Source organism: Schistocerca gregaria, chromosome 1 (assembly GCF_023897955.1).
Source record: "Schistocerca gregaria isolate iqSchGreg1 chromosome 1, iqSchGreg1.2, whole genome shotgun sequence".
Taxonomy (NCBI): Eukaryota; Metazoa; Arthropoda; class Insecta; order Orthoptera; family Acrididae; genus Schistocerca; species Schistocerca gregaria.
The window spans coordinates 716,170,114-716,193,364 of record NC_064920.1 but is presented as its reverse complement, the minus strand read 5'-3'; the positions used below and the strand labels follow the sequence as shown (position 1 = coordinate 716,193,364).

General features: G+C 43.7%; 1 protein-coding gene across 2 annotated transcripts in view; it reads left to right on the top strand.

The window, feature by feature from the left end:
- Window positions 1-23,251, top strand: part of LOC126366013 (follistatin-related protein 5-like) — a 481,840-nt gene that overhangs the window by 153,628 nt on the left and 304,961 nt on the right. The window lies entirely within an intron of this gene.

Sequence of the window (23,251 nt, the reverse complement as noted above, 5' to 3'; positions counted from 1 at the left end):
GAATTCACCGGTCAACATACGCTCTGTGTCTATCTCGAATCCTGAGGAGAGCGCGGAAGTTTGCCCTGGCGCGCATGTTAACAGCGAGTTCCTGGACTAACTTTACATGGTGAGCCACATTGTGGTGGAACTTTTGGATGTCACTGCTCCGTGTGAGCCCTTTGATTTTCGCTAGTCATTTCTTAAATCACTTAGACGTTCGTCTGGGATACTTGGTAGTTTAAGTCCACATAACTACGCCGTGCCCTGGTTCCGTTGCGTTTGTTACCAGTGTGGCTGACATTCGGCGATTCCCTTTTTTATTACCATCGTTAGTGTGTTAAGTGGTCAAATTTTATAAATCAAAGATTATTCTCTGTATAAAACTTCATCCTCCAATTTAAACCGGAATTGCATACTTCTCCCTTGTTGGCAACTATAATGGTAACAATTTTGCGTCGTCAAACGATGCTTTGATATTTAAGGTTGTGTGCGGATTGTCCGATCATTATTACCTTGAGCTAGTTGTGGTTTATAAATTCAGCAAGTGAAATTTCACGCCATTGGCGATTGTTTAATGAACTAATGCTTAAAAGTAAGTGCAGATGTCACACTATAACGTTTAACATCTCTACCTGCATTTTGAGCTACCCAGTGCTTGGCTGTTGGTTTTAGTATTTTAGTGAACTGTGTAATAATGCTGGTGTTGTGTGTTCTAGAAGCCATTATTGGTGCGCGGAATACTTCCGGCCTGTTGTTGTCACTTGAGCTCTCGAGCTCGGAATTGAGACGCGCGGCCAATGTGAACGCCAGACGTCGTGAATGTGCTGATCGCTGTGTAGATCTTTCAGACTATCATAACATCATATTGCCGAATGTTTTCCATAAATGTTAAATCACGTATTTATGAGATCTTTCTACCTGAGTATTTTTTGAAACCTAACAGGAAACGTGACGCATAAAATAGTAAATGAGTTTTGTTATTTAGGGACCAAAATAACTGATAATGGTCGCAGTAGAGAGGATATAAAATGTATACTGGCAATGGCAAGGAAAGCATTTCCGAAGAAGAGAAATTTGTTAACATCGAGTATACATTTAAGAGCTAGGAAGTCGTTTCTGAAAGTATTTGTATTGAGTGTAGCCATGTATGGAAGTGAAACGTGGACGGCTCAAATGGCTCTCAGCGCTATGGGACTAAACTTCTGAGGTCATCAGTCCCCTAGAACTTAGAACTACTTAAACCTAACTAACCTAAGAACACCACACACATCCATGCCCGTGGCAGGATTCGAAGCTGAGACCGTAGCGGTCGCGCGGCTCCAGACTGAAGCACCTAGAACCGCTCAGCCACTTCGGCCGGCTGAAACGTGGACGACAAATACTTTAGACAAGAAGAGAATAGAAGCTTTCGAAATGTGGTACTACAGAAGAATGCTGAAGATTAGACGGACAGACCACATAACTAATGAGAGGGTATTGAATAGAATTGGAGAGAAGAGAAATTTGTGGCACAACTTGACTAGAAGAAGGTATCGGTTGGTAGGGCACACTCTGAGGCATCAAGGGATCACCAATTTGGTATTGGAGGGCAGCGTGGAGGGTAGGAATAGTAGAGGGAGACCAAGAGATGAATAAACAGATTCAGAAGGATGTAGGTTGCAGTAGGTACCAGGAGATGAAGAAGCTTGCACAGGATAGAGTAGCATGGAGAGCTGCATCAAACCAGTCTCTGGACTGAAGACCACAACAACAGCAATAGCTTTTGCAAATTGTCATTGTCCATATTCACAAGGCCTGATAATTGAATTAAGCTCACAACTAGTGAGCTCTGATCTGCAGTTATGTTAAAGTTATATTTGTGTATATTTTTTTATTTATTTAAAGTTCGGGCCATCAGGCTGTTTTTCTTTTAAATTTTTTTTCAGGTATTCTCATTGGTTTTATACAATTGAATACTCGGTGAAGATTACAGCAGTTTGCAAATGCTAATTAATCATTGTGTTGTTACCAGTGCTCTGTTTTACTTAACATGCTGAAAATAAATTTTTGTATCCCCAATTGAAGTTAGCATTCCACTGCAGCTGCCCATGTGCCCTGCTTACCAATCCTACACCTTACCATTCTTATTAAAAGGGATATCCGGCGTGCCCCTGAAGTGTAATGGAACCGCTGTAACTCAAATTAGGATAACCTGGGAACATGACCAGCGTTGCTGTCGACTGTCAGTCGGGCCTCTGAGCAGCTATGTCGCTCAGCTGAACTGAACTGGCGGGCAGGTTATTAATTCAGTTGACGCGCTGTTCCCGCCGCACAGGCCGGGGACAGCAGGTGGCAGCGCGTCACGTCTCAGGGCGAGGCGAGCGCCTCGCGTGCGCCCACGGGCCCGCGGCAGAGACTCCGGGAAGGCTGGCGGCCCCTTTGTCTCATTGATCACCGCCATTGTGGCCGCGGCCTGATTGCCTCCTGTTCCGGCAGCCCACCTCCGCCCCCTGAAAGCTCTGAAAGCCGGCTTCAGCTTCCTCCGGACTGACCTTCCCGGGAGCGATATCCTGCGGAAATACGCCTCAAGCGAGCACGGCGCTCCGTACTGGAAGAGAACGGCCCACACACGGCAGGTAGCAGAGGTACGAACTGAAAGTTGGTCTCTCGACAAATCTCGATTTGAGTGCAAATCGAACATTCAATACGTATTTGCTTTTCTCCATAGTACACACAGACTCTGGACGTCGCAAACGTAGGCATTATTGATATCTTATCTTGTTCCGGCATATATCAGCTTTTGAAACTCATCCCATATTCATAACTGCATTTTTAAGTGCTCCTTCACAGATCTTGTGAGCTGCAGTATAGAGCATAAAATTCAGGAGAAAGCATCGCCATTTGTCATCTTAAAGCAGTAGTTTCCAGTTGCGGGTAATTACCATGGGTAATTTCAAAGGGGGTTTATTCAAATTCGAAGCAAAAACAACAGACCTAATGTAGAAAGAGATATTCTCGGTTCAGCGAAGCAGCTTAAATCACTTAAAAATGCAAGGTCTCCGGTCCAGATTCTATACCAGTCACGTAACTTTCATTGTGTGCTGATACAATAGCTCCATACTTGGCAATCACATACAACCGCTCGCTCGTCATTAGAATCGCACTTAAAGACTGGAAAATGTCACAGGTCACACCAAATACCCAAGAAAGGAAATAGGAGCAATCTACTGAATTACACCTCCATACTGCTAACGTATATTTGTAGAAGGATTTCGGAGCATGTAATGTGTTCGAACACCATGAGTTGAAGAAAACGATTTATTACTAACAGCCAACATGTATTCAGAAGCCGGCCGGGGTGGCCGAGCGGTTCTAGGCGCTTCAGTCTGCAACCGCGCGACCGCTATGGTCGCAGGTTCGAATCCTGCCTCGGGCATGGATGTGTGTGATGTCCTAAGGTCAGCTAGGTTTAAGTAGTTCTAAGTTCTACGGGACTGGTGACCTCAGAAGTTAAGTCCCATAGTGCTCAGAGCCATTTGAACCATTTGTATTCAGAAAATATACTTTTTGTGAAACACAACTAGCTCTCTATTCTAACGAAGTAATGACTGCCATCGACAGGGGATTTCAAACTGAATCCATATTTTTAGGTTACCAGTAAATTTTGGGTACCGGTCCTCATAAGCGACAACTAATCATATTGCCTGCCTACGGAGAATCGTCTTAGTTCTACGACTGGATCCGTGATTTCCTGTCAGAAAGATCACAGTTCGTAGTAACTGACGGAAAGTCATCGAGCAAAACAGAACTGGCAGTTCACAGAAGTGGCAATTCACTCTAAATAATGAAAAATCCGAAGTCATCCATATTAGTACTAAAAGGAATCCGCTAAATTTCGGTTACCGGATAAAACACACAAAACCTAAGGCGGTAAATTCAACTAAATACTTAGAGACTACAACTACCAATGACTGAAATTGGAAAGATCGCATCGATAATGTTGTGGGGAAAGCAAACGAAAGATTGCGGTTTATTGTAGAACACTTAGGAAATGCAAGACGTCTACTAAAGAGACTGCCGACATTACGCTCGTCCACCATTCGAGGATTGCTGTGTGGTGTTGGATTCACATCCAATGGGACTCACGGAAGACGTCGAAAAATTTCAAAGAAGGGCGGCTCTAATTTTATTTTCGCGAAATAGGGGAACCAGTGCTACGGATATGATATGTGATTTGGGATATGAGTCGTTAAAACAAAGACGTTTTTCGTTGCGGCTGGAGCATCTGATAAAATTTACATTTCCACATCTCTCTTAAGAGCGTGAAAATATTTTGTTGGCACCCACACACTTAGTCAGGTGTGATCAACATAACAGAAAAAGAGAAATCAGAGCTCGCACGAAAAGACATGTGTGTTCGTTATTCCCGCGTGCTGTTTAGGAGTGGAACGGTAAAGGCATAGCTTGAAGGTGGTTCGATGAATCCTCTGGCAGGCACTTAACTGTGAACTTCAGAGCAAAGATCTACATGTAGCCGTATTGTGGTTTAGTAACCGCTCTATATTATACAAAGCATTGTTAAAACGTTACTCGTGCCAGAGAAAAACGACACATTGCGCTGGATCTTCATTACCAGCAGTTGCACTGATTGAGAGGTAAGTTAACTCAGGTAGGTGAGTAATACGTATCTGATGAGGTACGCAAAAAACTTTTACCATCTCTCACCCAAGTCACTGCATGACATTTTTGGCATCGATGAAACCTGTGCGTCTTCTCATTTGGCCGTGAGTGGAATCTTGGAGTCAGAGAGAAGTTTCAGATATAAGGTATCGTGCTTTACATTAGGTCTCTACAACAATTTGAAGACTTAATCAGCATACAGCTTCTGTAATTACTATGCTACCTATACCGGGATGATATTATAAAAGAAGAGATGTCACTTTTGACATTTTTTACTCAATACTGCATTAACGTCCTCCCATAGAACTCATGTCAGCTATTTGCAACGTGTGGGCAAAAATATGGAACCGCATTACCGTGCCTGACATGGTGCGGGAAAACCGTTGGCATTCAAAACCGCATTCTTTAGGCTCTCGAAACATATGAATACAGGTTCAGTACGGTTCGCAAAGTTATAGAAGTTTTCCTGAAAAATACGGACAAATTCAGGTAAACGTGATGAGAGTGATTAGCGATCACGCACCCACTTCTCTAAAGTAGAGCACAAGGCTCAATAATATTGAGATCTGGTGACTGTAGTGGCCAGGGGAGATGGGACTGTTCATTCGAGCGCTCACAGACCGAGTTCTGGACGATACGAGCCGTGCCAACAGGGACCCTGTTGCCTTGGAACACAGTATCACCATTGGAAAACAAACATTATACCTTGGGATGGATGTGAACTACAAAATGGTTTAAAAAATCCTTGGCAATAAACCGATCTTGCAGAATAATCACGGGGCCTAAATCATCACAAAGCCCCTGCCATGTTTCTCTCTTCGAAAGTAAACTCTGCCAGAAGTTGGAAACAGTGTAAAACAAATTTCCTCCCATCAAATGACTTTTCCATAGTTCCATTACTACAGAGTGTATGGATTCGGCATTACGTTGCTCTGTTAAGGGCATTTGTGTCACTGACCAGTGATTTTGTAATTCCAGCTCGCCCTGGCATTTTCATTTTTTTCTGGAGTGCTCGCGATTCTGACATTCAGTTCTGCAGAGACTTTTCAGCGCCGTCCTCTTACTTTCCGTCACATCCTCTTAACCATCACGATCAGTCAAAACTCACTTCCGTCCGCGTTGTGCCTTAGTGAATGCTGTTTCTGCGCTTTCTCTGTATGCGACATCGTCATGGTGCTTCTTGAAGCAGTAAACTTGGTTCAAATGGCTGTGAGCACAATGGGACTTAATATCTGAGATCATCAGTCCCCTAGAACTTAGAACTACTTAAACCTAACTAACCTAAGGAGATCACACACATCCGTGCCCGAGGCAGGATTCGAACCTGCGACCGTAGCGGTCACGCGGTTCCAGACTGAAGCGCGTAGAATCGCTCGGCCAGAAGCAGTAAACTCTTCTGCTCCCTTGGTTACGGAAGCATCTGCCATACGACCTCCAGCAATTTGCCCACGTTCGACTTTACTTAGCTGCGACATAACACTCACAACTACACAGAAGGCTGTTCTGTCCCCAACTGACGCACTGTATTGAGTGCGTTGCACAGGTGTCGTTCGTGGTCAGATACAACATGCTATCTATAGGCTTAGCTAACATCTGCTTTTATGTTATACAATGAAACTCTCGCGGTATTTCCATATTTTTGTCCTTCCTCTGTATATGAAGTTGTTTGTTACATTTCTCAATGAAACGTTCGACTCTGTATGTTTGGTGAAGATGTTCTTCTTCATCCTGAGTACACATGAAATAGTTTATACAGAGTAGTCCATTGATCGTGACCGGGGCAAATATCTCACGAAATAAGCGTCAAACAAAAAACTACAAAGAACGAAACTTGTCTATCTTGAAGGGGGAAACCAGATGGCGCTATGGTTGGCCCGCTAGATGGTGCTGCCATAGATCAAACGGATATCAACTGCGTTTTTTTAAATTGGAACCCCCATTTTTATTACATATTCGTGCAGTACGTAAAGAAATATCAATGTTTTAGTTGGACCGTTTTTTTGGTTTTGTAATAGATGGCGCTGTAATAGTCACAAATATATGGCTCACAATTTTAGAGGAACTGTTGGTAACAGGTAGGTTTTTTAAATAAAAATACAGAACGTAGTTACTTTTGAACATTTTATTTCGGTTGTTCCAATGTGATGCATGTACCTTTGTGAACTTATCATTTCTGAGAACGCATGCTGTTACAGCGTGATTACCTGTAAATATCATATTATGCAATAAATGCTCAAAATTATGTCCGTCAACCTCAATTTATTTGGCAATACGTGTAATGACATTCCTCTCAACAGCGAGTAGTTCGCCTTCCATAATGTTCGCACATGCACTGACAATGCGCTGACGCGTGTTGTCAGGCGTTGTCGGTGGATCACGATAGCAAATATCCTTCTAATTTCCCCATAGAAAAAGATCGGACGACATCAGATTCGGTGAACGTGCGGTCCATGGTAGGGAGCTTCGACTACCACTCCACCTGTCATGAAATATGCTATTCAATACGGCTTCAACCGCACGCGAGCTATGTGCCGGATATCCTTCATGTTGGAAGTAGGTAGCCATTCTGTCATGCATTGAAACATCTTGTAGTAACATCGGTAGAACATTACGTAGGAAATCAGCATACAGTGCACCATCTAGATTGCCATCGATAAAGTGGGGGCCAATTATCCTTCCTCCCATAATGACGCACCATACGTTAACACCGGAAGGTCGCTAATGTTCCACTTGTCGGAGCCATCGTGGATTTTCCGTTGCCCAATAGTGCATATTATGCCGGTTTACGTTACCGCCGTTGGTGATTGACGCTTCGTCGCTAAATAGAACGCGTGCATAAAATCTGTCACCGTCTTGTAATTTCTCTTGTACCCAGTGGCAGAACTGTACAGGACCTTCCAAGTCGTCGCCTTGCAATTCCTGGTGCATAGAAATATGGTACGGGTGCAATCGATGTTGATGCAGCATTCTCAACACCGACGTTTTTGAGATTCCCGATTCTCGCACAATTTATCTGCTACTGATGTGCGAATTAGCCGCGACAGCAGCTAAAACACCTACTTGGGCACCTTCATTTGTTGCAGGTCGTGGCAGACGTTTCACTTGTGGTTGACGTTTCACATGTGGTTGACGTTTCACATGTTTCTGCGAACAGTCCGGACATGTCGTCCAGGATACCGAGCAGCATACATACCACATGCCCGTTGGGCATTTAGATCACAATAGCTATACATCAACACGATATCGACGGGTAATGTATCACGAAGCAAATACCGTCCGCACTGGCGGAATGCTACGTGATACCACGTACTTATACGTTTGTGACTATTACAGCGCCATCTGTCACAAAGAGAAAAAGTGGTCCAACTAAAAAATTCATATTTCTTTACGTACTACACGAATACGTACTAAAAATGGGGTTCCTATTTAAAGAAACTTAGTTGATATCCGTTTGACCTATGGCAGCGCCATGTGGCGGGCCAACCATAGCGCCATCTGGTTTCCCTCTTCAAGCTAGACGAGTTTCGTTCTTTGTAGTTTTTTCGTTTGATGCTTATTTCGTAAGATATTTGGCCCGGTCACTATCAATGGACCACTCAGTATAATAGGTACTGCAGAGGGTCGTCTCAGAAGCAAGCCTACAGAGAGTCTGACACCTCTTCTTGATCTTTGTTGACTTTTCTGTTTGCAAGACACACCATAAGGAGAGGTGGTGGAATTACTATGAGCAGAGCAACCAGTACTTTTCCGCTTTACGACCTTTCTCTTTCAGTCTGATGATAATGTGCATTTACTGTGCGGCTGGATGATATTCGCGGAAGTGTTTATCCCGTGCTCGCAGACAGAAGGTGTTGTGTTTGCCACGGCTCCCCCAAAGCGCCTCCTGCAGTCTGCAGACTTCCCACGCCGGCGGCTTCCCAGCGCAACGCGGCCCGCCAGCCGGCGAGAATAAATTACCGCAGGGAGCAGCCCTCTTCCTGGGCCGCTCGTTTCTAAGAGCGCGCTTCCTCACCTCGTCCCCTCTTCGTGGAATTCGCGTTTCCACTGCCGCCTGCCTTAACGACAAGAGGAAGATACGTGGGCGGTTTTCCTAGGATAACTCCCACGTTTCGGGAAGAGCTGATGGAGCGAATTTATCAGTGGTATCTTTAACTTGTCACACAGAGTAGCTGAAAGGAAATGAACACCTTTTGATCTCAGCAAGGGCGCCTCACGTACATAACTACTCCTGTCTTGGCGGTATAACATTTTCCGTAAGGTGATAATTTGAACAGTAGCCTTTCTCGGCGTGGCAGGAAACGGAAAACTTGGGAGCACAAGACTCCGCTCTTTCCTGATCACGAAGCATATATTACATCCGCTAGCCGCAACCTACAAATCTGTACTGTGAGAAGTGAATGATACACACTTTGCTGTCTTACAATACAACTGTTCACTATTGGATCAGTTCATGGAGCACCTCCACGGCGGAAAAATATCTAGTGTAACAACTTTACAAGGCATACATGCTATTTAACCAGCAATTGCCGTCTTGAAAAACTAAGAAAATTGATACTTAACGCCGTAATACGGGCAGTACCACTTTTCTTTCGTTTTCTAGTCAGAAAACTACTATGTAGGTGCTTGCCAAGAAAATATTTTCACACTCTAAGGAGAAAGATAGTGACTGAAATTTCATGAGGAGAGTCTGCCGCAGTGATAAACGCCTTTGTCAGGGGTAATCTCTTCTCTATTTCTCGATAATCTACTTTAAATCGTAAGAAAATTGACACTTAACGCCTTAGTACTGGCTTAAGCCGCATTATGGCTTTCAGTATCAATTTTCGTAAGTATTCATGTCGACAATGGCATATACTGTCATCTACATCTGTACCTACGTGATTACTCTGTAATTCACAATTAAGTGCCTGCCAACTCCAGGCTATTTGTGTACCGTTCCACTCTCGAACAGCTCGCGTATAAACGAACAGTTAAATCTTTCTGTGCGAGCTCTGATTTCTCTTATTTTGTTATATGATCATTGCTCCCTATGCAGGTGGGTGCCAACAAAATATCTTCGACTCTAAGGAGAAAGTTAGTAACTGAAATTTCATGAGAAAATTCTGCCGCAATGATAAACGCCTGTTTTAATTATTGCTACCTCAATTCACATATTATATCAGTGGCACTCTCTCCTCTATTTCGCGATGGTAAAAAACGAGCTGCCCTATTTACTGTCTACCTGATCGTTACAACTTAAGTTATTCGTCAACCCCCAAGTAGTTAGTTGAATTTACAGCCTTTAGACGTGATTTATTGTGTAACCTAGACTTAGCGGACTTCTTTTAATAGTCATCTGAATGACTTCACACTTTTCATTATTTAAAGCCAGTTGCCAGTTTTCGCACTATAAACATACCTTGTCTAAATTATTATGCAGTTGGTTTTGATCAACCGATGACTTAACAAGACAGCAAATGATTGATTCATCTGCAAACAATCTAAGAGGACTGCTCAGATTGTCTCCTAAACCGTATATGTACACTCCTGAAAATGGAAAAAAGAACACATTGACACCGGTGTGTCAGACCCACCATACTTGCTCCGGACACTGCGAGAGGGCTGTACAAGCAATGATCACACGCACGGCACAGCGGACACACCAGGAACCGCGGTGTTGGCCGTCGAATGGCGCTAGCTGCGCAGCATTTGTGCACCGCCGCCGTCAGTGTCAGCCAGTTTGCCGTGGCATACGGAGCTCCATCGCAGTCTTTAACACTGGTAGCATGCCGCGACAGCGTGGACGTGAACCGTTTGTGCAGTTGACGGACTTTGAGCGAGGGCGTATAGTGGGCATGCGGGAGGCCGGCTGGACGTACCGCCGAATTGCTCAACACGTGGGGCGTGAGTTCTCCACAGTACATCGATGTTGTCGCCAGTGGTCGGCGGAAGGTGCACGTGCCCGTCGACCTGGGACCGGACTGCAGCGACGCACGGATGCACGCCAAGACCGTAGGATCCTACGCAGTGCCGTAGGGCACCGCACCGCCACTTCCCAGCTAATTAGGGACACTGTTGCTCCTGGGGTATCGGCGAGGACCATTCGCAACCGTCTCCATGAAGCTGGGCTACGGTCCCGCACACCGTTAGGCCGTCTTCCGCTCACGCCCCAACATCGTGCAGCCCGCCTCCAGTGGTGTCGCGACGGGCGTGAATGGAGGGACGAATGGAGACGTGTCGTCTTCAGCGATGAGAGTCGCTTCTGCCTTGGTGCCAATGATGGTCGTATGCGTGTTTGGCGCCGTGCAGATGAGCGCCACAATCAGGACTGCATACGACCGAGGCACACAGGGCCAACACCAGGCATCATGGTGTGGGGAGCGATCTCCTACACTGGCCGTTCACCTCTGGTGATCGTCGAGGGGACACTGAATAGTGCACGGTACATCCAAACCGTCATCGAACCCATCGTTCTACCATTCCTAGACCGGCAAGGGAACTTGCTGTTCCAACAGGACAATGCACGTCCGCATGTATCCCGTGCCACCCAACGTGCTCTAGAAGGTGTAAGTCAACTACCCTGGCCAGCAAGATCTCCGGATCTGTCCCCCATTGAGCATGTTTGGCACTGGATGAAGCGTTGTCTCACGCGGTCTGCACGTCCAGCACGAACGCTGGTCCAACTGAGGCGCCAGGTGGAAATGGCATGGCAAGCCGTTCCACAGGACTACATCCAGCATCTCTACGATCGTCTCCATGGGAGAATAGCAGCCTGCATTGCTGCGAAAGGTGGATATACACTGTACTAGTGCCGACATTGTGCATGCTCTGTTGCCTGTGTCTATGTGCCTGTGGTTCTGTCAGTGTGATCATGTGATGTATCTGACCCCAGGAATGTGTCAATAAAGTTTCCCCTTCCTGGGACAATGAATTCACGGTGTTCTTATTTCAATTTCCAGGAGTGTAGATGAGGAACAGCAGAGGTCTATAACTTTTCCTTTGTGTACGTTAGGAATTACTTCTGTTTTACTGAGTGACTTTCTGTCAATTATTACGAAGTGTGACCTTTCTGATAGGAAATCACGAATCCAGTCGCACAACTGAGACGGTAATCCATAGGCATGCAATCTGATTAGATGGTTAATAGCATGTTCACCTTCTGAGGTTGTTACAATAGGTACTTTTCCACTTCGAAGGTAGTTCATGATCGAAACAGGTGGTGAATAAATAATAAAAGACAGCGCAGTGAGTATCATGCAGTTCTCCAAGTATATCCATGCTTCTGACAGTCACCTGAAAAAAAATTTTTGATCCACAAATGTTCCGTCAGCATCGTGGTCAGTGGGTGTGGATGTTGCTTTACAGTATATATTTTCGTTTAGTGCATAAATTGACACTAAACAGCGATAATAAACCTGTTTGTAAAATGAAATACAGAGGTCTAAAAGTTTTATTGGTTCAGATGGCTCTGAGCACTATAGGACTTAACATCTGACGTCATCAGTTCCCTAGAACTTAGAACTATTTTAACCTAACTAACCTAAGGACATCAGACACATCCATGCCCGAGGCAGGATTAGAACCTTCGACCGTAGCGGTCGCTCGGTTCCGGACTGAAGTGCCTAGAACCACTCGGTCACAGCGGCCGGCTGTAAGTTTTCATTACTGTAAACTGAATAACGTCACTAATAGCCAAAAACATGAAACTGAAAGTGATGGAACTGGAAATGATAATATCACCAAGTAAACTATTCTGTCGGTCCCACTCCTCGAGTTAAGGTAACTAAACTAAAAGGAGTAAAATGATCGTATCTGAGAGACAAAGCGTACGTGGAATCACGCAGGTGTTCCATTTATGTAGGAGTAAATTAGGCGATACTATGTGGCGGTTGCAGAGGTATGTCTCCTGTATCGGAGACTTTACCTCCGCTGCATTTCATAACGGGACAAACCCGATACTCTAATGGAGACCCATCGCAGCGAGTGATGGAATTTCGTTTAATAGATCCGCAAGTGCTTTCCGTTATTGGAGTTTCCGTGTAGTTTGTTCAGTGTGCCGATCGTTATCCCACACTTTACATTCTCAACGAGATACGCCGATATCTCTAATCGGTTACACATAACGTGCCGCTTTCAGAATTCAGTTCTCAAGTTGTTTGTTACTATGTGTAAAACTGCAGTACGAATAGTGGGATTGAGAAAGATCTAACCACTTATTTAACGCTAAGAAATGGAATGAATCGCGTTTATTTCCAAAAACTAAAGATAACCAGGATATGTTTTATTGTTGTGTTGAATTTTTCCGAAGTGCACTGAAGTCTATTTCGTCTTTTTTTCTATCAACGTTCCAGACAAACCAAGTGTCTAGAGCAAGAATTTACATTCGTATCCCGATGTAGGTTTTCTGTACGTACAGTAAACTGCGTTAATCAGAATTTACCAGCTTCTGCTTGGGGGTTAACAAGTCCACGGTTGATTCGTCTCACTGCCTTCATCCAGTCAAGCTTTTAATAGACCTGTACGGATAACACTTTTGCTGACACAGTAAATCCCTATAAAAAGAAGTACTTACATAGGTTAAATTAATAAGAGTCATTTTAACATTGCAGCGAGTCAGCAGTCGTGAATAATTTAATGAGTATAAAGAATCCGCCTCGATTGCATATAGAAACCGGATGTTGACCTAGGTTTCGGCGCGGATAACCACGCTTTCTTCGTAACACACTAAAACTACAAACTGCTTAAAGAGGTATTGGTCCAATATTAATACAGAACGCCCAAAAGAGCAAAAGACTCGCATAAAATGTAAAATAAACGGTGCGTGTGTACCATGTCAATAGCTGTACTTAGCTCAGACGTCAGAAGCGTGCTTCCTCGCCACAGCCAACGTTCGGTGGGTCGCGGGCTCTCTGGTAATATTGGACCATGCCTGTAAGGCAGTTTGTAGTGTGTTCCGAAGAAGGCGTGGTTGTCCGCGCCGAAACCTAGGTCAACATCCGGTTTCTATTTGTAATCGAGGCGGATTCTTTATAATCATTAATAATAGTCGCTCAGCTACCAAATAGGACCAAATGAGCATTCATTTACTATTTTTCTCTGAGGCACGAGTGAATACGCAGTGGGAGAGTCGTCAGATAGTGGGTTACTATTCTTTTTTCTCTTTCTGCTGCTACACGCACTTTAACGTGGTCCTACGAATGGTCAGTGGAATCACTGAACTTTATCGCATCGTTTCATAGACGTGTTTTCTGCCTCCATAATACAAGATTTTACTTTGCTTGTAAAGTTCTGAAAGCGGAAAATTTCTTCTGTGCCCAGATGTCGCATATATGGATGTTACCGAGAATTCGACCACCCTCATTTCTTCCATTCCAGCAATGTCATTCTCTGCTTACCACTGGTACTGACCCCAACGGTTTGTTTCCTGAGAAATGTCTATACATTTTTGTAATATTACCTTAAAAGTTATATTACTTTCAGTACATCAGTAAAGAAAGAACTTGTACTTTGCATCCCACGTTTGTAGCAAAATGTGAAATAAATGTTGTTTGTTTTCTTTAATACATACTGTTCATTTATTTTAAATAGTATAATTTCCATCATTTTTTAAACTAAGATAACGTATGTTACTTCATTCTGGCAGTAAATACACGTTTTGTTCGTGGAAAGCAACAATGACATATAAAGTACAAAAATGCTGAATACACCGATAATGTTTCAGATTTTTCTTGGAGGCAAAATGGCGTAACCCACAGTTTTGACACTGAAAATGCAATACTCGAAGTACAGGTAACAAGGGATAGGTTATCGCTGAAACAACAGGTGTTTGGTTATATCGGCGTTTTCCCACATTAGTTTAATCTAGTTAAATCACTCAAAATAATCGATTTCTGAAATAACCGATTTTCTGTTCTTTATTCCTGTAATTTCCTGGAACAAACGTAGAAATCGAAAGAAGACTGAAAAATTTTGAGTCACTCAGCTTCAAGATAGATAGAATCAAAATGTTAAATTAAACAGGAAAATAAAATTTAGGTTGTCCACCGCTCATTGCTTTTCTTGAAAAGTGATAAATCGTTGAATACTGCAACAAAGCACCAATATTCCCCTCTGCTCAAAAATCATGTTGTGTTCGGGGATCATGCCACTATTTGGGTATTTCGAACAGTCAGCGCCAAAATGTGAAAACTTATGTTGAGAAACTCTATTTTTCATGTTAATTTATCCATTTTCAAGAGCTACAAGCAGATAAAGACATATTATGTAGACCCAGGCAACAGATCAATTACTTTTTTCATTGTATACTATTGTATTACTATTTTCATTGTATACAATGAACGACTTGTGTTAAGTTACTAATTTATTGCTGTTACTTACTGTCACTTTCCTCTTGTATTATTTCATAGAAATCTTTTAAAGCAAATGAAGCATTGTAGTTCATTGCTATGTGACTGCGTGAAAATATTTCCAGATGAGGGTTCGTGCCTTTCTGCAATACAACCGATGTCCAGCGACGAAGCGAGAAAATACCGTATAGACCGCAGCTATACGCTTACGTACGGCAGCGGGGACATTATCGTCAGCAGTGCTGTACCAATTCCTATACCATCAAGTTGTTGTTCGTTTCTATCAGCACTCTGATTATAACAGACGTGAGCGATTTTCTATTTTCTATAGTAACGATAAATTTCAAGCCAATGCAAATTTTCCGAATAGAAATTACTCCTTTTTCAGAAAAGGTTTATTTAGAATGGAAAATTTTAGCACTGCTTGTTTGGCTAATTGATATTTCGCTTTTATATTAGTAAAAATTAAGATTAGATTAAGGAAAGGCAAACCTACGTTTCTAGCATTTGTAGACTTAGAGAAAGCTTTTGACAATGTTGACTGGAATACTCTCTTTCAAATTCTGAAGGTGGAAGGGGTAAAATACAGGGAGCGAAAGGCTATTTACAATTTGTACAGAAACCAGATGGCAGTTATAAGAGTCGAGGGATATGAAAGGGAAGCAGTGGTTGGGAAGGGAGTGAGACAGGGTTGTAGCCTCTCCCCGATGTTATTCTATCTGTATATTGAGCAAGCAGTAAAGGAAACAAAAGAAAAATTCGAAGTAGGAATTAAAATCCATGGAGAAGAAATAAGAACTTTGAGGTTCGCCGATGACATTGTAATTCTGTCAGAGACAACAAAGGACCTGGAAGAGCAGTTGAACGGAATGGACAGTATCTTGAAAGGAGGATATAACAGAAACATCAACAAAAGCTAAAGGACGATAATGAAATGCAGTCGAATTAAGTCGGGTGATGCTGAGGGAATTAGATTAGGAAATGAGACACTTTAAGTAGAAAATGAGTTTTGCTATTTGGGGAGCAAAATAACTGATGATGATCAAAGTAGAGAAGATATAAAATGTAGACTGGCAATGGCAAGGAAATCGTTTCCGAAGAAGAGAAATTTGTTAACATCGAGTATAGGTTTAAGTGTCTGGAAGTCGTTTCTGAAAGTATTTGTATGGAGTGTAGTTATGTATGGAAGTGAAACATGGGCGATAAATAGTTTGGACGAGAAGAGAATAGAGGCTTTCGAAATGTGGTGCTATAGAAGAATGCTGAAGATTAGATGGGTAGAGCACATAACTAATGTGGAGGTATTGAATAGAATTGAGGAGAAGAGAAGTTAGTGGCACAACTTGACTAGAAGAAGGGATCGGTTCGTGGGACATGTTCTGAGGCATCAAGGTATCACCAATTTAGTATTGGATGGCAGCGTGGAGGGTAAAAATCGTAGAGATGAATACACTAAACAGATTCAGAAGTATGTAGGTTGCAGTAAGTACTGGGAGATGAAGAAGCTTGCACAGGATAGAATAGCATGGAGAGCATGCATCAGACCAGTCTCTGGACTGAAGACCACAACAACAACATTAGTAAAAAGTAAAAAAAAAATGCTTGTTATTACCCAGACCACATAAATACCGACAAATATAAATTATCCAGAACTAAAATACCAGTATCGTTTTTAACCGGTCGGCTTTTTCGATCCCTACCTCATAAACAAAGAATGATTCGGCGCATTGGATACACACAGTTTCCAAAGAGGGCGACATCACTTGCATAGAGCAAGCATTCATCAAACGGAGCAATCGCTGTTGGCGAAGGTATTTAGGTCTCGGCTTGACATATAGTGGCCAAGGTAAATGGCGCCGTGGCAAGACCCCGGACGAGATGATCTCCACTCAGACCCCCTTCCGCTTATCCGGTTTTCGATTGTTCCTTACTAAAGGGCACCGCCAGTTTCGTTTCCCAAGCTTTGTCAGTCCGAGACTGTGCTCCCGTGACCTCTTCACTGGCGACCTTGCTATCCTCTTCGAAACACGGCTGCAGTCTGCTGCGGCAGCACCTGGACGCCAGGCGGCGGCACGCCGTCCACCGTGTTTGGTGGAAACGCAGCCGTTGCCAAGGAGCGGTCGGCAGCGGCGTTAATCGATAGGCAGACGAGTCGCGCTGTCCGCGGGCCGCGGCGAGCCGTGGCTGCGCCGCGACTCCATCAGCCGTCTGTGGTCCCACCCAGACTTCATAGAGAACGCGCTGCGACAAGAGGTATGGTGCCGCTGTCTCACTGGGCAAAGGAGGGAAACACTTTGACACCGTAACTCAGAAAGCCCTTCCAATACTAAACAATCTCATTTCCGTCGGACACAAAAGATTTCATTTCCCCCCTCATCTCATAAAACTATACCATAATAGTACCTTAACCTCAGTAGTGGGTTACGGCTCGAAAGTCTCGGCACACAGGCTCATATCTGTGGGGGCCCTGTAGCACATCACCAGGGGGAGCCCTATTAGTCATAATGTGGGTCTGCCCCTTGGACATCAAAATAAGAGAGCAGGCTGCGTGGTTCTGGTTTAAGGAAGGGAACGTTATGGAGACAGAAGAGATTTTAGGCACAGGGGCTACGGACAAGGGAGAGATACGGCAAAGGGGCGAACAACTATGGCAAGAATTATGAGAGGCGGAAGAAACAGGGCGTAGGACATATGAACTTCTTCCAAACATTAGGGAACAATTAAAAAAAAAAAACATGCTTTGAACCCACTAGAGGGCTAATCCATTTTCTCACTTGACGTGGGCCATACCCGACATGCTTATGTCGGTTCGGGAAAAGGGCCACAGCCGCGTGTGAATGTGGTGAACCGGAGGGCACCCCCGATCATGTGATCTACGAGTGGCCCCTTTTCAATGACGTGACCAATTACCTGACTGTGACACATACCACCTAATAAGACAACAAGACACTTTTCAAACTCTTAATAAACTTGCAGATGAGTTATCACGAAAAGGGCTAAGGGAATACCTGAGGGAAATAAATTAACATAACTTAAAGCAAAAAAATGTAGATAAACTAATTACCAAACACGCGCCCTACTCCTATACCGCCGGCGCGTGGATAGGCCGACTTTCTAGCAGTCTGGAATCCGCCACGTACGGGACTGAGGGGAGTGGGGAAAAATATCAGCGACAAGACAAAGCATCGGAATTGTTTTAGGTTAGAACTAGTTAGTAGGACTTAGATTAGGAAATTAGTATTAGGAACCTGCAGCGGATAACATCTTGGCCTGCCCAGTGTCAGGGGCTCGCCCATCGGGAATAGCTCGATGGGCAGGGCAATAAAGTAGGTATATATATATATATATATATATATATATATATATATATATATATATATATATATATATATATATATATATATATATGACACAATTGTGACGCTGCAGACAGAGATTTTATACACTAAATACTGATACTTGTAAGAAATTAGCTGCCCATTGTAATTAGTTAAAGCAGTAACTCACAATCAATTAAATTACAATTAGCTGCAATTGATGTTTAAACAAACTAAGACCCACTAATCATACCAGAGAGTGGGTTATGCTGTATAATTATTATTGTTGTTGAAATAAATAATATTTTTTTAAAAGAGAGTGCAGCGCAACATGCTTCTACGTTCCATTGGAGCATACAGGACACCTCAGGGGCCGGGGGCACTGCTGATACTTATGGGGGTGTGTCCCCTGGACATCAACATTCGGGAACGGGCGGCTTGGTATTGGGTAAAGAGAGGAGAAGTGGAAAAACTGAAAGCATTATGGGGGTACGAGTGTGGGAGATAAGTTTGCAATCAAAAGAAGAGGAGAAGAACTACGGCGAGAACTATGGGACAGAGAGGTAACAGGCAGAATTACTCACCAGCTGCTGCCAAACATTAAAGAACGGCTCCAACTTTCACACTTCCAACCAAGTAAGGGACTGCTGCACTTCCTCACAGGTCAAGGACCGTACCCGGCATATCTTTGCCGGTTCGGGAAAAGGGCTAGCCCCTCGTGTGACTGCGGAGCTGAAAAGGGCACTCCGGATCACGTGATCTACGATTATCCTAACTTCGATGATGTAGTCACTGACTTAAGACACCAGCTACCAAATAATGACATTTATCACCTAGTTAGGAACCTGGCCACATTTGAGATCATAAACCGCCTTGCCAGCGAGTTTTCGGCAAAGGTCCCGCGGGAATACCTTTGTGAAAATATATGAACTGTTGATCACGATTTGACACACTGCGACCTATCGCATTCCCCCAGGGCGTGGATTGGCCAGTATCCGTAACGGTAGGAATCCGCCACGTCCTGCAACAGGGGGAAGGAGCGCAAAGATCTCGGACTTGACAACTGCACACCGATAACGACTTAGTAGATAGGCAATTTTTAGTAGGAAGTAGATCAGGTCACGTTTAAACAGTACCTGCAGCGATTTTCTAAAGGCCAGCCCGGTGCTAGGGACACGCACACGGCGATCAACTCGGTGGGCACGGCCAAAAAGTAGGTTTATACATTCACTGGCACGCCTGTAACTCTGCAGGAAGTAGGTTCTAGAATAATTAGATTAGAGTATGGGGATTAGTTCTCACCCATTGAACAACTAACTTATAATATTCCTGTATCATGTAAGAAGATTAAAATTAAAACTAGAAAATGCTGCTAAATATCAACATTTTGTGGGTGCAGAGCATAGGGTGGGCAACCAACAAACCCGGCTTGCGACTGCTTTCAGTCCGGAGAAAATTCATAGCATAAAAATTGGTTCAAATGGCTCTGAGCACTATGGGACTTAACATCCCCTAGAATTTAGAACTACTTAAACCTAACTAACCTAAGGACATCACACACATCCATTGCCGAGGCAGGATTCGAACCTGCGACCGTAGCGGTCGCGCGATTCCAGATCTCAAGACCCACTAATGTATGAGATGGTGGATTATCAAGTATGATATTACTGGTTTAAAAAAAAATAAAGGAGTCACTCGGAACAGCGGGATAGTGAAGAAACGGGGCGAAGAACACACGAGTTGCTGCCCAGCATCAAGGAGCGTCTACACCTCAAATACTTCAAACCAACAAGAGGACTGCTCCACTTTGTTATTGGACATGGACACTACCCAGCATACCTATGCCGGTTTGGGAAGCGGGCCACACCAACGTGTGACTGTGGTGCCGTACAGCGCACTCCAGACCACGTGGTGTGTACGTGCACCCTCTTCGACGACGTAGCAGCACAACTTAGACAACAACCTCCTAATTACTACACGTACCACTCGCTCAAACAAGATGACATCTTTCACATCCTAAACAAACTTGCAAACGAAGTATCCAGTAAAGTTTTGAAAGAGTTTCAAAGGAACAATCAATAGCAAATAAAACCAAATTCAGACCCTATGCAGCTGTCCTGTTCCACCGAGGCGAGGGCTTGCCAAGCCGCCTCATGGCCGGGATCGGCCACGTCTCGCATTAGGGTGAGGGTGTACATTCCAACCGATCATGGCAGGCACCAGAAATGACAGTAGGAATAAGAATTAGGCTAGATATTGGATAGGATAGGATAATTCCACTAGGATAGAACTGCAGCGATTCCAATATTTTGGGCCAGCCTGGTGCCAGGGGCATGCCCACTGAGATTAACTCGGTGGGCTCGGCAGACAACGTAGGTTTATAACATGCTGGCACACCTGTAAAGCTGCAGGTGGAGTAAATTCGTTTAAGTATAGATAAAGTAGCTTATAAAGAAAAAATGAATAGTAACATCATCTGCAGAGAGAAAGCCGGCCGCGGTGGTCTAGCGGTTCTAAGCGCTCAGTCCGGAACCGCGCGACTGCTACGGTCGCAGGTCCGAATCCTGCCTCGGGCATGGATGTGTGTGATGTCCTTAGGTTAGTTAGGTTTAAGTAGTTCTACGTTCTAGGGGACTGACGACCACAGATGTTAAGTCCCATAGTGCTCAGAGCCATTTTGCAAAGAGAAGCACATTCGTGTACTCATCATTCGTCTTTCATAGGTCCTTCATCTACTTTACGTTTCCATTTACGAAAATGAGGTAGCTGTAAATATTAAAGGGAGCAGGTCAAAATACCTACTCTTTGTTTAGTAACATTCCTCCTGATTGATTCCCACCAGTGTTTATTACAATTCTCGCATTTTTATTGGCTTTATCAAGTGATAAGAATAACTATGTTCAGTATACAGACTATCACGGCTCACGCGGTCAAAAATCTGAAGATCGATAAGGGCCATAGGAGTTTCGTGATTTTTTTTTTCTTTCTTTTGATCGGGAATCTGCGTTTGAGTGTGTGGAGGTGGCCTGTTTGTGTTTGTATAAGCGTGACGGTACACCGATTTTTAAAATATTGGGATGTATACGACAAATGGAGATGTCAGAGGGTATGGGAAACTGGTTAGCTGGTGAAGGATTCGTACAGGACACGGTACGAAAAACAACGCGTAATGCATTCCGTTCAAGGACCTGCAGCGAGTGATAAACTTCAGTCGAATGGATATGCATGCTACATAGAGGGTTCCACGTATCAACATTTTGTGGATGCAGAGCATAGGGTGGGCAACCAACAGACCCGGCTTGCGACTGCTTTCAGTCCGGAGAAAATTCATAGCATAAAAATTGGTTCAAATGGCTCTGAACACTATGGGACTTAACATCTGAGGTCATCAGTCCCCTAGAATTTAGAACTACTTAAACCTAACTAACCTAAGGACATCACACACATCCATTGCCGAGGCAGGATTCGAACCTGCGACCGTAGCGGTCGCGCGGTTCCAGACTGAAGCGCCTATAACCTCTCGGCCACAGCGGCCGGCAATTTTTAGCAGAGAGGGATGTATAAGAACACGGCAGTTGCTCAAATTTAAAGTATTTTATACTGAATTAACTGAAGCCAGCTGCCTTTTTTGGATCAGTCCTATGACTGGTTTGATGCAGCCCAGCACGAATTCCTCTCGTGAGACAACCTTTCCAACTTAGTGTAGGACTTGCAACGGACTTCCTGAGCTGTTTTCTGGATGTATTCCAATCGCTGCCTTCTCCTACAGTTTTTATCCTCTGCAGCTCCCTCTGGTACCATGGACGTTATTACCTGATGTCTTCACAGGCTACCTGTCATCCTGTCTGTTTTTCTTATCAGTGTTTCCTTTATATTCTTTTCCTCGTCGATTCTGTGGAGAAGCTCCTCAATCATTAGTTTATCAGTCTATATAATTTTCAACATTCTTCTGTAGCATCGCATTTCAAAAGCTAATATTCTCCTCTTTTCCGATTTTCCCAATGTCCATGTTTCACTACCATACAGTGCTGTGTTCCAAACGTACATTCTCAAAAATTTCTTTCTCTATTAAGACCTATGTTTGATACTGATAGAATTTTCTCGACCACGAATGAGCTTTTTGCTAACGCTAGTCTGCTTTTGATGTCCGCCTTGCTCCGTCCGCCGATGGTTATTTTGATGTATAGATAACAGAATTTGTTAAGTTCGTCTATTTTGGGTTCCCCAATTCTGATGTTACGTTTCTCGCTGTTCTTATTTCTTCTACTTCTCATACTTTTGTCTTTCTTGGATTTACTCTCAGTTCACATTCTGCTCTCATCATACTGTTCATTCCATTCAACACATCCTGTAATTCTCCTTCACTTTCACTGCGGGGTAGCAACGTCTTCAACGAATATTATCATTGTTATCCTTTCGCCCTGAATCTTAAACCTTTCTTTTACTCCCGTCACTGATCCTTCGATGTAGATTAGAGGCGAAAGACTGCATCCCTGTCGTACACCCTTTTTAATCAGAGCCCTACGTTCTCGGTCTTCCATTCTTATTGCTCCCTCTTGGTTCCCTAACTCTTTCTCGCCAGTCTTATGCATTCTATCGTTTTGTATCACTTCGCCCAATTATTGCAGGAATTCCGATTGAGTGTTACCTAACCCTTCTGCCAAAGGCTCTTTTAAATTCTGATTGTAATACTGGATGTCCTATCACTTCCCTGTCAGCTCCTGATTCATCTTCTACAACGCCATTAGACAAGTGCTCCCTCTCATAGAGGCCTTCAGTGTACTCTTCCGAAGAATCCACCTCTCCTCTGCATTTAACAGTGGAATTCCCATTGCACGCTTAATGATACCGCCTTGCTTTTAATTTTAGCGAATGTGGTTCTGAGTTTTCTGTATGCTGAGTCAGTCCGACGACAAACTTTTTTTCCTATTCCTCCACATTTTTCATGGAGCCATTTTATTTTAGCTT